The 12864-nt window shown below is 42.2% G+C and overlaps 1 long non-coding RNA gene across 5 annotated transcripts; it reads right to left on the bottom strand.

The window, feature by feature from the left end:
- Window positions 1–1478: 1478 nt before the first annotated feature.
- Window positions 1479–9849, bottom strand: LOC308491866. Of its 5 annotated transcripts, none has more exons than XR_013992419.1 (6): window positions 9754–9849; window positions 8219–8256; window positions 6856–6935; window positions 5970–6072; window positions 3235–3397; window positions 1479–1992 (listed from the first exon to the last, which is right to left on the bottom strand). It is a non-coding gene; the product is annotated as an uncharacterized lncRNA (long non-coding RNA). The 5 variants fall into 5 exon arrangements; XR_013992420.1 differs by having other exon boundaries at window positions 5990–6072; XR_013992421.1 differs by lacking the exon at window positions 9754–9849 and adding an exon at window positions 9473–9751 and having other exon boundaries at window positions 5990–6072.
- Window positions 9850–12864: the final 3015 nt, after the last annotated feature.

Raw genomic sequence — 12864 nt, 5'->3', positions numbered from 1 at the left:
GGGAGTGAGGTAAACCTTTAGAAGCTGGTGAATATCTTTTCAAAGGAATCTTACATGGCATTTTACTGGCTGGCTCTGTTAAACCGTGGTGCAAGGACACACATACTGGGTGCCCAGTCAGGAAAGGCAGCTTCTCTGCAGAAGTGCAGTCTGAACTAAGATCTCAAAGTAGATAAAGTGGAGAAGGATGATGCAACCAGACAGGGTAACATGTGCAGAGACGGTAGCAAAAGACTTATCAAAGACTGAAATAAACCAGTTTGGCCAGAAGGGGATCTGAGGATGGTAAAGATAAGTAATGTGGGAGAGGTAAGGATACACTCTGCAAGAACTGACAGGCCATGTTAAGGTGAGCAAGGACTGTTTCTTGTTTATCACTTGTCCCCAATATCTAGCATAGAGTTCAGCTAATAAAAGCTGTAAAAAGGGTATGAGTTAAATGACCAGTCTTTTGACAAGATGGGTAATTCGCATAGGTTACTGTCTCTAACTCACCCATGGAGGTTAGGGATTGATAAATTAAATATGAGGTTTCCCAACTGCCCCCTGGAGGAACAGATCATGACTGGGTTTTACTATACAGGGGCAAGAAATGGAAACCCAGTGTAGAAAAGGGTAGAGTGCCATAGGAGTAGCAGTAGTATAAGCTGGAATAGAACTTTTCTATCTGTCCCTTTCCCCTCTGTTCACTGCCTCATATCCAACCCATCACTGGCTAGGGTGGCCAGCATATTACCAGCTTACCTAAGCCCTGGTGTTCTCCTCAAGAGAGTTACAACTGAAGGGAAGAAGGAAAGGAATTCTATCATCTGCCACTCTGGTGAAGCCCAGATTCTAACTCAGAGGTTCTGTGCCTTGAGGGTACCTCCACTCTCCTTCAACTCAGACCTGGGCCGGGCTCCTCCCTCTTATTAACAGCTGACACAAAATTCCCATCCTCTACTGTGAGCTCATCAGGTAAAAATAATCAGTCATCTGGGGACTGCAACATCTGCTATAAAAGACTATAGGCTCAACCACTCTTCTGGATGAAATAGAATAAACAAAGACCATAGGATAAAATGTGTTGAGAATATTAAAAATAGAACGTTAATTGAACATAGGGGGCATTGAACTATGGATCCTGGTTGGCACACATAATATTTCATCGTTTTATCAGTTTACAGGGATAGAAGCAACAACATCTCAGTATCAAGAGCACATCTAACACCCAGATCTTGGTTCCTTAATACCATTAAATAATAAAGGAATCATGGCTCCTTGGCTAAATGGTTGACTCAGAGATTGGGACAAGTTGAAGATACAAAATGACTTTCGCGTCACCTTGGCGGAGGTCAGACAGTGGGAGGCGGATGGGATCGGGGCTTCCAGAATCTCTCTCGTAACCTCAAAACTGTTGCTAGATCTGGGGCAGTGCTCAAGCTATAACACCCAATGTCTGACAAGAATGGAAACAGAAAAGGACGTAGACATTTATTTGTGTCTGAAAAATTCAATAATTTTATTTGCTCAGAGATGGCTGTGAATCTTTGAAGGGAAAATACAGCATGAATTTTTTTTTTTTTTAAAAACCAAGAAATCAGCAAGGTGGTATTTAGATGACCACCTACTGCTCACATGCCGTCCCAGGTGTGAGCTTTGCTACTATTCAAATCCTTCCTCTTCCATGAAACTGCAGCTCACAGTGAAATTTTCCTTCCTCTAAATCAGTTCTCAAGCTTTACTGTGCATCAAAATTACCTGAAGGGCTTGCTGCTACATAGATGGCTGGGCCTCACCTTTCGATGGGGCTTGAGAAGCTGTCTTCCTGACAAGTTCCCTGGTGATGTTGCTGCTGCGGGTCTAAACTCTGGTGTGAACTCATGACTCCCATGAAGCAGGGCCTGTGCTCCACGCCTTCCCTGCTTCGTACTGTCTACCACAGTGCTTGGCATTTAGTAGTCACTTCATAAATACTGGTGAATGAATGAATACATATCCTCACATTGGCTCCTGAAGAAAAAAAAGATACAAAATGAGCCCGGAGCATCTTAGTGTCATAAAGTGAGACATGCTTAAACACAACCCCACAATAATGGGGACATATTGAAGGGACACAGAAGCCAATTGAAAGAGCTGCCAATGGCCAGAGATGGAATGCTTTGAACAAAATGAAGTATTATCGAATTATTTCCCAAAGTATAAATATCCACGACTCCATAGTGGTACAAATTGAATAAATGGGGGAGAAAAGACCAATTACTTTCTGAAAAATTCCAAGTAACTTTGCAATAGGGACTTCATTGCAAAGTGTACAGTATTGGGTGGAGGGGGGTAACTTTACAGTGGAGAAACCTGGCAAGTAAGACCTCAGCCAGGTGATCAACTCTAACATCAACAGTAATAAATCATGTTGTTAGCATGTATTCTTGGTATGTGATGGGAATGGTACTTTATCTCTGTAGTCTTCCTCTCAAAATCCCTTAAGCCCAGCCTAATCATGAGAAAAACTCAATCCTAACTGAGGGACTTTTTATAAAATACCTGACACAAAACTCAAGGTCATCAAAAACAAGGAAAGTCTAAGAAGTTGTCATAGCCAAGAAGAGCCTAAGGAGACATGATGAGTAAATGTAACATCCACAGTGGGATCCTGGAACAGATAGAGGACATTAGATAAAAACTACAGAAATCTGAATAAAGTATGGACTTTAGTTAATAATAATGTATCAATATTAGCCCATTAATTATGACAAATGTATTATACTAATGTAAGATGTTATTAGGTGTGGGGTACATGGGAAATGTTTGTACTATCTTCACAACTTTTCTGTAAACCTACAACTATTCTAAAATAAAATAAATTTCAAGGTCCATTTTATCACCCCTTCCCAGGGAGTAGTTAAGTCACCCAAACAAGCAGTACAGAACATCCTCACACCCCAAAAGGCCTTTACTGGACAACAGGGAGGACTAAAGTAACAGGGGCTCCTTTAAACCCGGCCTTAAGATACTAAATTAACAAATATGTGACCCAGCAAATTGGCTCATTAAGTGTTCTAAAATAGTACTAAAGAGAAATGTTTTTAAGCAGACATTCTAAGTATTACAGTTGATTTGTTAATTCAGTGAAATTCTTTTCCAAGAGAATATTGACAGGCTCATTAACTGGAGCTGTTCATAAAGCCCCAATTAAGCAAAAAGATTAACAGGAGTCATTGTCACTTTTTAAAGTTCTTAATTAATTGCTCTTACCAGGTTGTTTTCTTTTGTGTGAATTCCTAGGCACTGAGCTTCCTACTAGTATCCCTTTGGTGCATGCAGAATTTATTCTTCTGGGGTTTTGTTTTCCCAATTAAAATTTGAGACGAGATCCAAATTTTCAATGCAAGTCTATTGACAGTAGTTTCTTTCAACCCTGAAAGGGAAACAAGCGACGGGATAGCACTCAGTACTTGGGGCCCCCTACTCACCCTGCTTTAGTTTTTCCTCTTATACAGGAGTGGGGCCTGAGACTTGATCAGAGCAATGGTAGGAGGTGGCAGCTTGGATATTTACAGACCAGTAACCCTGCCAGTACAATTTCAGTTTCCTTTGCAAAAGGATGACAAAGAGAAGGAATGAATACAAATCTACTTTGAAATGTTTTACACTTCATCTTCTCCCTAAGACTCACCAGGAAATAAAAAAAATCAAGTCAACAGGGAATAGTAGGTGACTAATTAACTTCACTTAAAAAGTAGGAAATCCCGTTAAATTATTTTAATGTGCATGATTAAGCCATTGAAACCTCTTAGGGTATTAAATACAGGCACAAATACCAAATGAATTATCCCTTTTCAAGTAGCAACCTAGGGGCCTCTCTGCACCTGGGTAGCGTTACCACGGTCAGGAAGGCAATCTATATGCTCAGAGGAACTTGAGACCTCATATTTAAACCCTGGCTATTCATGATATTTAATATTCCCCTTTTCTTAGTAGCCATTTCTATTTCACTGCCTAGGGCTGAGGCTGTGATTAGGCTCTTCTGGAATTGAAGACTGCTGTTCTTTCTTAGGACCTCTGCCTTCGGTGGACCTGAAAAGAGAACCACTATGATAAAAAAGTAGCTCGTGCATAAAGTATACATAAATCCCAAACACAAGAAATAAGGACTATTCTACTACTGGATAATTTACTAAAGTCACCCTCATCCTCTAAGAGATGAAGAGTTTAAGGCTATGTGGTAAAGGTTTGCTATAAGAAAAGGGTATTGATAACATGGAATTTTTCCTATGTTGGTACTGGCCCTGAATCTGTCACTAATGAGCTGTCAACTCTCAAGGCCTGAATTCCATTCTCTAGAACAGAGTTTGGTAAACTATACACTGCAGGCCAGAAGCCTGCCATCTGTTTTGCAAGGGCCCACGAGCTTAGAATGGTTGAGGGAAAAATTTTTGTTGTGACACTGACCATTTTATGAATTATAATTTCAGTGTCCATAAATAAAGTTTTATTGGAACATGGTAATGCTCACTTGCTGCCAATTGTCTATGACTGCCTTTACACTGCAATTGCAGAGCTGAATAGTTGCAAGAGACCACATGATGCACAAGCCTAAAATATTACCTGGCCCTTTATAGGAAGTTTGCCAACCCCTGCTCTAGAACAGCAGTGCATAATAAAACTTCCTGCATTGGTGGAAATGTTCTCTGGGCTGTCCAATATACCGTATTTTCCCAAAAAATAAGATCTAGCTGGACAATCAGCTCTAATGAGTCTTTTGGAGCAAACATTAATATAAGACCCAGTCTTATTTTACTATAAGACCGGGTCTTAATAATATAATAAATATATTATAATATGTTATATTAAAATAATATAATGTAATACCAGGTCTTATATTAATGTTTGCTTCAAAAGACGCATTAGAGCTGACTGTCTGGCTAGATCTTATTTTTGGGGAAACATGGTAGTAGTCACTAAATCCTGAGATGGAGAAACTGATTTGATTTAATTTTTGTCAATTTAAACAGCCACATGTATTGTACAGCAGAGCCCTAGGAAATGAGGGCTTAGTTTAAGTCTTGGACTTAAATTTTTACAATTTTAAGTTTTTCACCTGTAAAGAATACCTCTCCTATGTTTTCCCTTTGCTCTCACACTACCACCATTTCTGACACCAAATGTCTGGGTTTCTCCCCCATACCAAGCACATCTGTGTCACTAGCTGAGTGTCCTAAAATTTAACTCAATTCTGACACTATCTACACCTGGAGACAGCATCAGATCCCACAGGTTAAGGTTACATCCCACAAGACTGCCCACCCTTCCTCCAAATCACAAGATCAGGTTGTCACCCATGCTTCTGACTGATAGGCTAAAAACCTGAGATTCCCACAACGTTCTACTTAGGCTCAACTAATTTGCTACAGGAGCTCAGAGCTCAGGGGGAAAACATTACTGTTTACCAGTTTATTATAAAAGGATATGATAAAGGATAGAGCTGAACATCCAGATGGAAGACATGCATAGGACAAGGTATAAGGGAAGGGGTACCAAGCTTCCATGCCCTCTTCAGGAGGGCACTTACCCAGCACCTCCACGTCTTCACCACCCTGAAAAGTTCTCTGAACGCCATGCTGTTGGGATTTTTATGGAGGCTTCAACATATAGGCATGATCAATTATTAACTCCAATTCCAGCCCCTCACCCCTCTCTGGAGAATGGGAGCTGAGGCTGAAAATTCCAAGTTTCTAATCATTGCTTAGTCTTTCTGGTGACAAACCCCCACTAGAACAAAAGACATTCTCACGGGATTTAGGAGCTATGGTCTGGAACTAAAGTCAAAAAGTGAATATTAAAACAAAAGATGCTCCTAGCGCTCTTATCATTTAGGAAATTACAGGTTTTAGGAGCTCTGTGCCAGAAACCAGGGGCAGAGACCAATTTATTTTTCTCTATTATTTCACACCACCTATCTGAGCAGGAGCAAATTAATTAGGACCTACATGACAAAAGGACGACATACATTAGTTATCTTGGTATCACACAGGACTGGCTGTCAGACATGAGGTCATGATGGAGGCAGGTTTCTCATTCAGGTGAAGGCATCTAGGATTCAAAGACGAAAGGAATGACATGACAGGTTGTCTCTAACAGGGTCCTTTTCTAAAAGAAAAAATATTGTTTGCACCCAGACTAGGACCAACTCCACAGGAGAAGTTATTCCACTCTCAGAGATGCAAAATGCTGCCCAAAGGCACTTGGACACAACACCAAAACAGTGCTTGGATCCAGACCTTAATAAAGGCAGCAATTGCTCTTCCAACAGTGTAACACCATCCGAGGCATCACACTAGCCTGGATAGCTGACAACCGCTGGATGATTCCTAGTAAAATAGCTTTATTTGTTTCAGACACCCAGGCATCCCAGGTCGAAGACATGGATATAGGTATCCTCATGAATTAAATGTTGACTGCAAAACAAGCACTGATTGCAGACCCTGTTGCCAAAGCCTTTAAACATACAGGAAAACAAGAATCCCTTTTCCATGCATGCCTTCATTCATTTTATCCAACATTCGGGGAGTTCCTGCCAGGTACGGGGTACTGTGCTTGGATCTAGCCTAAGTGAACAAGGCAAAATACCCTATCCTTTCCCTCAGGAAACTTACAATCTCCCTACAAATTCCTCACATGGAATGATACAGATAATCTCCAAGATCCTAATGCCTTCAGACTGTAAATATCAAAATCCTACTCAGCCTTTCACTGACAGGCTGAATTTGTTGGGGACAAATATAGGTAATTTTGCCTCCCAAATATTTCCTGATGGACACCAACAGACTCTATGACTGCCACATATTCATTGTTGGAATGAATAGGGACATTTACCTGAAAACTCCATACAGACTGTACACATGCCACTAATTTTCTCTTCAGGACGGCCAAGGATGCCCTACTTTCAAGTCGTCCTAAAAAAAAAAAAGATTTTACTGTTTAATTCCCCAGACTAAAACAGCAGCTCCGAAGGCTGCTTTTCTGTAGAGGTGGAAGCAGAATGCCGCCTGCCATTTATAATTTACCATATTTTTTACATCCTCAGGAATTATTTTATTTCCTATTTGCCTTTTTCTAGCCTATCATTACCATTAAAGCTAACCATCCCCCAAGCCCTCTAGATACCACTAGTCTTAAGACCCCATATGTAAAAGGCTATATTCACAATGAACATCTGAGATATTCACACAAATCCTTTTAAGGAAAAGCAAATTGATAGAACAAAACTAGCTTTGATAAATAACTCCCCGGCTTCCCAACATCCTCATCAGTTCCTCCTATGGAAACCAGGATGTCACTTTTCACAGAAGCAGCAACTAACTCAGCCCTATTGGACAATCTCCAGCATCACCCTGAGTGAGTAGTGTTTGCCTAAAACTGAGAAGCATCTCTTCTCAGAAAATTAGCATTCCAAAACAAAATCACTTACAAAGAGGGCTCAAGATTTACTGCTCCAAAGGGGCAACAACTCTGTTCACTCCTGAAAATCAGTAAGAAACCAACACAAATATTCTGTCAGCCTAAAACAGAAATTAGTATGGCTGCAGCTAGGCCTAGTACACGTGTAGAGCCCATCAATTGCTATTTTTATATTTTATTAATGAACTAAAGAATAGCCTACAATTTTAAAGAATATTCACATCAACACTTCCTTGTAAGACATTTGTATAGATGTAAGTACAGCTATGAAACCCCTCTACAAAGGAATCAACCTGACTAGCTTTGTATAAGGGAGTGGGACCCATGAACTGATTTCAGTGTAAACGAGCAAAAATCCCATCCACATCCTCTCTGTATAAGGCCCCTTTTGAACACTTGGAAGGCACTCAAAAAATGAAAGCCTTTCCTTCCCTACTTATACATTCCTCCATAGCTTGATTACCTTTGTTCTATTTCTGAGGTGTAATTCAAATAACTTCACACTAGCCAAACCTGTTGGACCAAACCACTCAGAAATGTCTGTATTTTTAGGTTTCTCCCTGCAAAGCTACGCTCTTGCAGATTTAACCTTAATGGATAAGCAACTATGCTGGCATCCTGGTATAGTTAACAACAGAGATGGCATGAACCAGGCCCAGAATGCCAACCAGCTCTCTGCTGTTGTTCTCCCAGCAGTGTAACACTTGCCTAGGTACAAAGCAACCTAGGCAGCTGCCTACAGCTGGGGCCAAAGGTAGGCAAATGGCACTGCACTCACCTGGTACTACATCTGTCCAAAGTCCACAACCAGCCCCTCTGCAATCAAAGCACACCAGGTTAAAGTCAGCCAACAGTTAGTGAATACTATGTGCAGTTCAAGACCCCTGCCCTCAAAACCCTGTAACAGTGAGGCCGGAGCCACAGAAACAACAGCAGGAAATAAAATCGCTTTCCCTTGGTCAGCTTTATTTTCACATGTTATTTGTTACTTATGTGCCACAGCAGTTCAACAGGAGCAAGTAAATGGTCTAGCCAACAAGTATCAGGAAGCTTGGCTCGATCACATAACCGCCAAGTAACAGCAGACAAGGAACTTAACCTCTCTGTATCTTAGGCTCATTTGTAAAATGGGAATGTTATCAATAGTACTCTACACAAGGTGGTCAGGAGGCTGAAATGGAAAATAAATTACGCCCAGAGTATCTGGGCACTCAGTAAACACTTGCTATTATCAGGAGCTACATTCCAGGCAAGCACATGATGGACAGGAGTGGGTAGAAGGGAAAAGTTACCCTGGGAGAGCAATGGGCAGTGAACATTGGAAGGGTTGGTTAAAACTAGGTTGAGGAGGGCCTCCAATATAGGACTTTTAAGAACTATAAAAGCAGAACTTCAGAAAAATAATTGGATGTAGTAATGGATGTGAAAGGAACTGGACCCAGGTTGCCATTCTGCCAAAGACCTCAACTATTGGTTGAAAGCAATAACCAAAGTGTTTGCAAAAATATTAATAAACATTCCTACCCACTCACCCTTATAATTTACCTTATTTTACATAAGGTTAGGGTATCTGAGACCACATCTTTTCCCAGCCACCATCTAATTTCACTCCTGACCGCCACCAAACAATTTAGAGGAAAAAAATACCAGAGTGGGCTCACTCTCCAGGTCTAAAAACGAATCTAAAACTCGCCTGCCCCTTTTAGCGACTTGGGTTGAAGGAACCAACCGAGCTCCACCGGACACGTGTTCCTCACAACGCTTCCAAAGTCCCTGGCCCTCGTGCCCGGGGGGCGAGGCTCTCCTCGACCAGTTCTAGGTGACCCTTCAGGGACAAAAGGGATGGGAGAAAACAAGGGGCGACTCAAGGGCTACGATCTCCCAGTGTCTCTTCAAGACGTCCTTCAAACCTGGGGTCACGAGGGAAAGAACCCCAATTTCGTCCCGTGCCACGGAAGAAACCTCCCTATAACTCCCTCTAATCCCGGGTTTGTAAACCTCCAAGGTTTCTCCCCACTTGGCCCCAACTCACCTGCACGTGTCCGGAACTCCGCAGGGGCACTCCAACCCCGGCAGAGGCCGCAGCGGAAAGGACAGCCGGGAACCGAGAGGAGCCCCGCCCCGGGGCGGCTACTGGGCGGGGCCTTGGTGGGCGTGGCCCGGGAGCCCCGCCCAGGAAAGGCCCAGTTGGAAAAATGCGAGTTCTGTGGCACAGGTGAGCGTACTCCTAACAGTAGGTGGACCCAGAAGAAAAAGGGTAGGAATCTGAACAAGGGCTACATTTATTTGACTCCCATTCCCTTTGTTACTTACGGATGGAAGAGGCGCTGGGTTTGGAGTTGTTAAAGAGAAAACCTGGTGTGTCCTAGGGCGGCCGTGCTTCCTGCCTGCCCACACCGAGCGCCTCTGGGACACCAGTTCCTCTTACACGTGTGACGCCTTTCGGTTCCTTCAGGCTCAGCCCACTTTTTTTCCACCTCCCACGTAGATCCTCTTTCTGGCTTTCTCCAGCAGCGCTCTGACTCGGCTTGTGGATGGCCCATCCACAAAGGTCACCTTGGTTTGCACGTTCTCTCCAGGAGGTTTTCGGGTTCATTACACCGGTCACTCCTACAGCCTAACCCTGCGGGACCACATCACTGATGCCTGCATTGGGGTCCTTAGCTGACCTGCAGCAGCTAAAGAACACAGGCTCGTTCTGACAGACTTGCACCGTGGCACAATCAGCCAAAGAAGCCACATCCTTGATCTGGACAGATTGCCCACCAGGTTACCAGCATTTCTTTTGAACACTAAAACGTCCTTTCCTTTCTAGCTGAATTCAATATGATTCTGTCCTGCTGAACAGCTGCTGAAGCTGGGGCCCAAAGGGGCGAGGCACAGTAGCAGTAATTCCTAAATCCATTCCCCAAATTCTAGAGCCCCTCCCTTCCTAGCTTCCCCAGCGTCCTACCGGCTCTGCTAATCTATTTGCCAGGCGAGCACCTGGGAATCATCCACTGCTTTTGGCGTCTACCAACATGTTTTATTATCTTTCCTCAGCTTTTTCATAATGAAAAAAAAAAAGTGCTTCCTGTGCACCCAACCCTCCCAGGCTTTTGCTGAGAAAGCCCAGATCCCTGAATTGATTCCAGCAAGAGACCCTAGGCAATAAGGCCAGAGAGCCACTGGAGAAGTAGCAAGCACAAATCCTCTCCAGTTTTGATGGAATCAGACACAGACTGGTCGGAAAAAGGCTTACATAAATACAGTAATTTAAAAAGTCACATGAGCAGCGCTGGCCTGGTAGGCAGGAGCTGTGCTTTGCAGTTAAATAGGAATGTGGCTGAGGACTGCTGCCATAATCAATGCTCTCATCCAGCTGTCACAGTGTGTTCATAAAAGAGGGTTATGAGAGCTATAAAACCGGCTAGATTGGGTGGGTAATTGTCCTGCGGAGATTTGCTAAAGGAAAAATTACATTAGCATCTCATATATTTTGTTTTCTTTCCTTCCAAACACACAAAATGGAGAAGGCAGCGCCACCCTGAGGATTCATGAAAAGATGAGGTTTGTGTGAACATGTGTATGTGTGTTTTCCAAGAAGAGACAGGAAGTAATTGGGGCTAGGGAGATACTAAGGCCTTTGGGGAGAGAGGGACCAATGACCTGGTGACAACTGGATTCACAGATTAGTTCAGGTAGAAGGCAGGATTTGTATGGAGGGAAGGCCAGCCATTATGAGTAAGGCTGAGCGATGGGCCATGTTCTCCTGTCATTTTGAAAATGTGGATTTTTTTTTCCAGTGTAGGTCATTCAGTGTTCTTTGGAGGAAAACCTAGATTATGATTTCTTCATTTCCTAATTAAAAAATCCTTCATAGTTAACCTCTATCCTTTTAAATTCTGAATTCATTTTGGTGAGTTAATTTATGTGGTCTTTCACCAGCAACATCAACTCTTCTATTTTTTTTTGCTTGTTTCTTATTCTTGCAAAGACAAAATTGTTAGGAATAATACCCCAAAAAAAGAAAATTTCTAGATTAAAAAAAAATGTAGCCAGATGGAAGGCAAAGGATTTGTGTAGGTCCATCAGCTCTGAATTTGACTTCATGATCAAAGGGCTGGACCCAAGGGACACTAGGTCTCAAACCTTCTACCCTGCCTTTCCCTGTCTCCTCCATCTATCCTCTCCTTCTTGCTTCCCTCCTTGATGCTTTTTGCCCATGAGACTGCTCTTTTCCTTTCCTCCCTGGACAGGAATGACCGGTAGAGAAATATTTAATCATTTGTTCAGTCAGTCAGTCAACATTTACTAAGCATCTGCCATTTGCTAGACCCGTTTCAGACACTGCAGATAAAGTCAGAGCAATAGAGATCCCTGCCTGCCTAAAGCTTACAATCTAGTGGGAAAGAAAGACAAGTGCATCTGACCTTGGGCATATGTCAGGGGGCAGCTAACCTAGCCTGGGGAGTCAGGGAGAGGACTTGAGATGGCAGTGTTTCTTCTGGAAGACTAAGGGTTTAGAGCAGAGGAGGGATCCCTCCTCATTCCTCTCCTCCTCTTGCTGCTGCTCTGTCTATAATAGATACCTAAGTTAGAGTGGGATCCTGCAATTGTCCTTATTATATCTTAAAAGCATAGTTGGATTGGTAGGAATATAGAGAAATTGGACCCCTCATACACAGGTGGTGGGAATATAAAATGGTGTAGCCACTTTGGAAAACAATCTGGCAGTTCCTCAAATGATTAAACATAGAATTAGTTTATGACTCAGCAGTTGCACTTCTAGGTATATACTCAAGAAAATGAAAATGTATGTCCACACAATAACTTGTCCACAAATGTTTATAGTAGCATTATTCACAATAGCTGAAACGTTGAAACAAACCAAATATATGCTGACTGACAAATGGATAAGCAGATGTGGTATATTCATACAGTGGACTATTTGACCATGAAAAGGAATGAATGAACCTTGAAACCGTTACATTAAAGTTAAAGAAACTAGACCACATATTGTTTGATTCCATTCATATGAAAGTCCAGATTTGGAAAATTTGTAGAGACAGTAAATTAAGGGTTGCTTAGGTCTGGGGCTTGGGAAGATGTGGTGATAGCTAAAGATTATGGGGTTTCTTTTTGAGGTGATGGAAATGTTCTAAAATTGTGGTGACGGTTGCACATATATGTGAATAAAATAAATATCATTGAATTGTACACATTAAATGAGTGCATTGTGTGGTATGCGACATATCTCAATAAAGCTGTTTAAACAACAACAATGAAAAGCATTCTTGGGGAACTAAAAGATCTGCAGTTCTGATTAAAATTGTGGGCTGCATGGTCACTGCCAATTTTAAGGTCTAGAGAGGACTTTTTATTTTGGGCTCTGTGTCCTCTCAGAGCTTCTTCCTCAATATACAGAGAAACTTAGTATGTTTG

The sequence above is a fragment of the Rhinolophus hipposideros genome (assembly GCF_964194185.1).
Source record: "Rhinolophus hipposideros genome assembly, chromosome: 23".
In the NCBI taxonomy this organism is placed as follows: domain Eukaryota; kingdom Metazoa; phylum Chordata; class Mammalia; order Chiroptera; family Rhinolophidae; genus Rhinolophus; species Rhinolophus hipposideros.
Note: the sequence above shows the minus strand (reverse complement) of the source record. Positions and strands in the feature narration are given on the sequence as shown.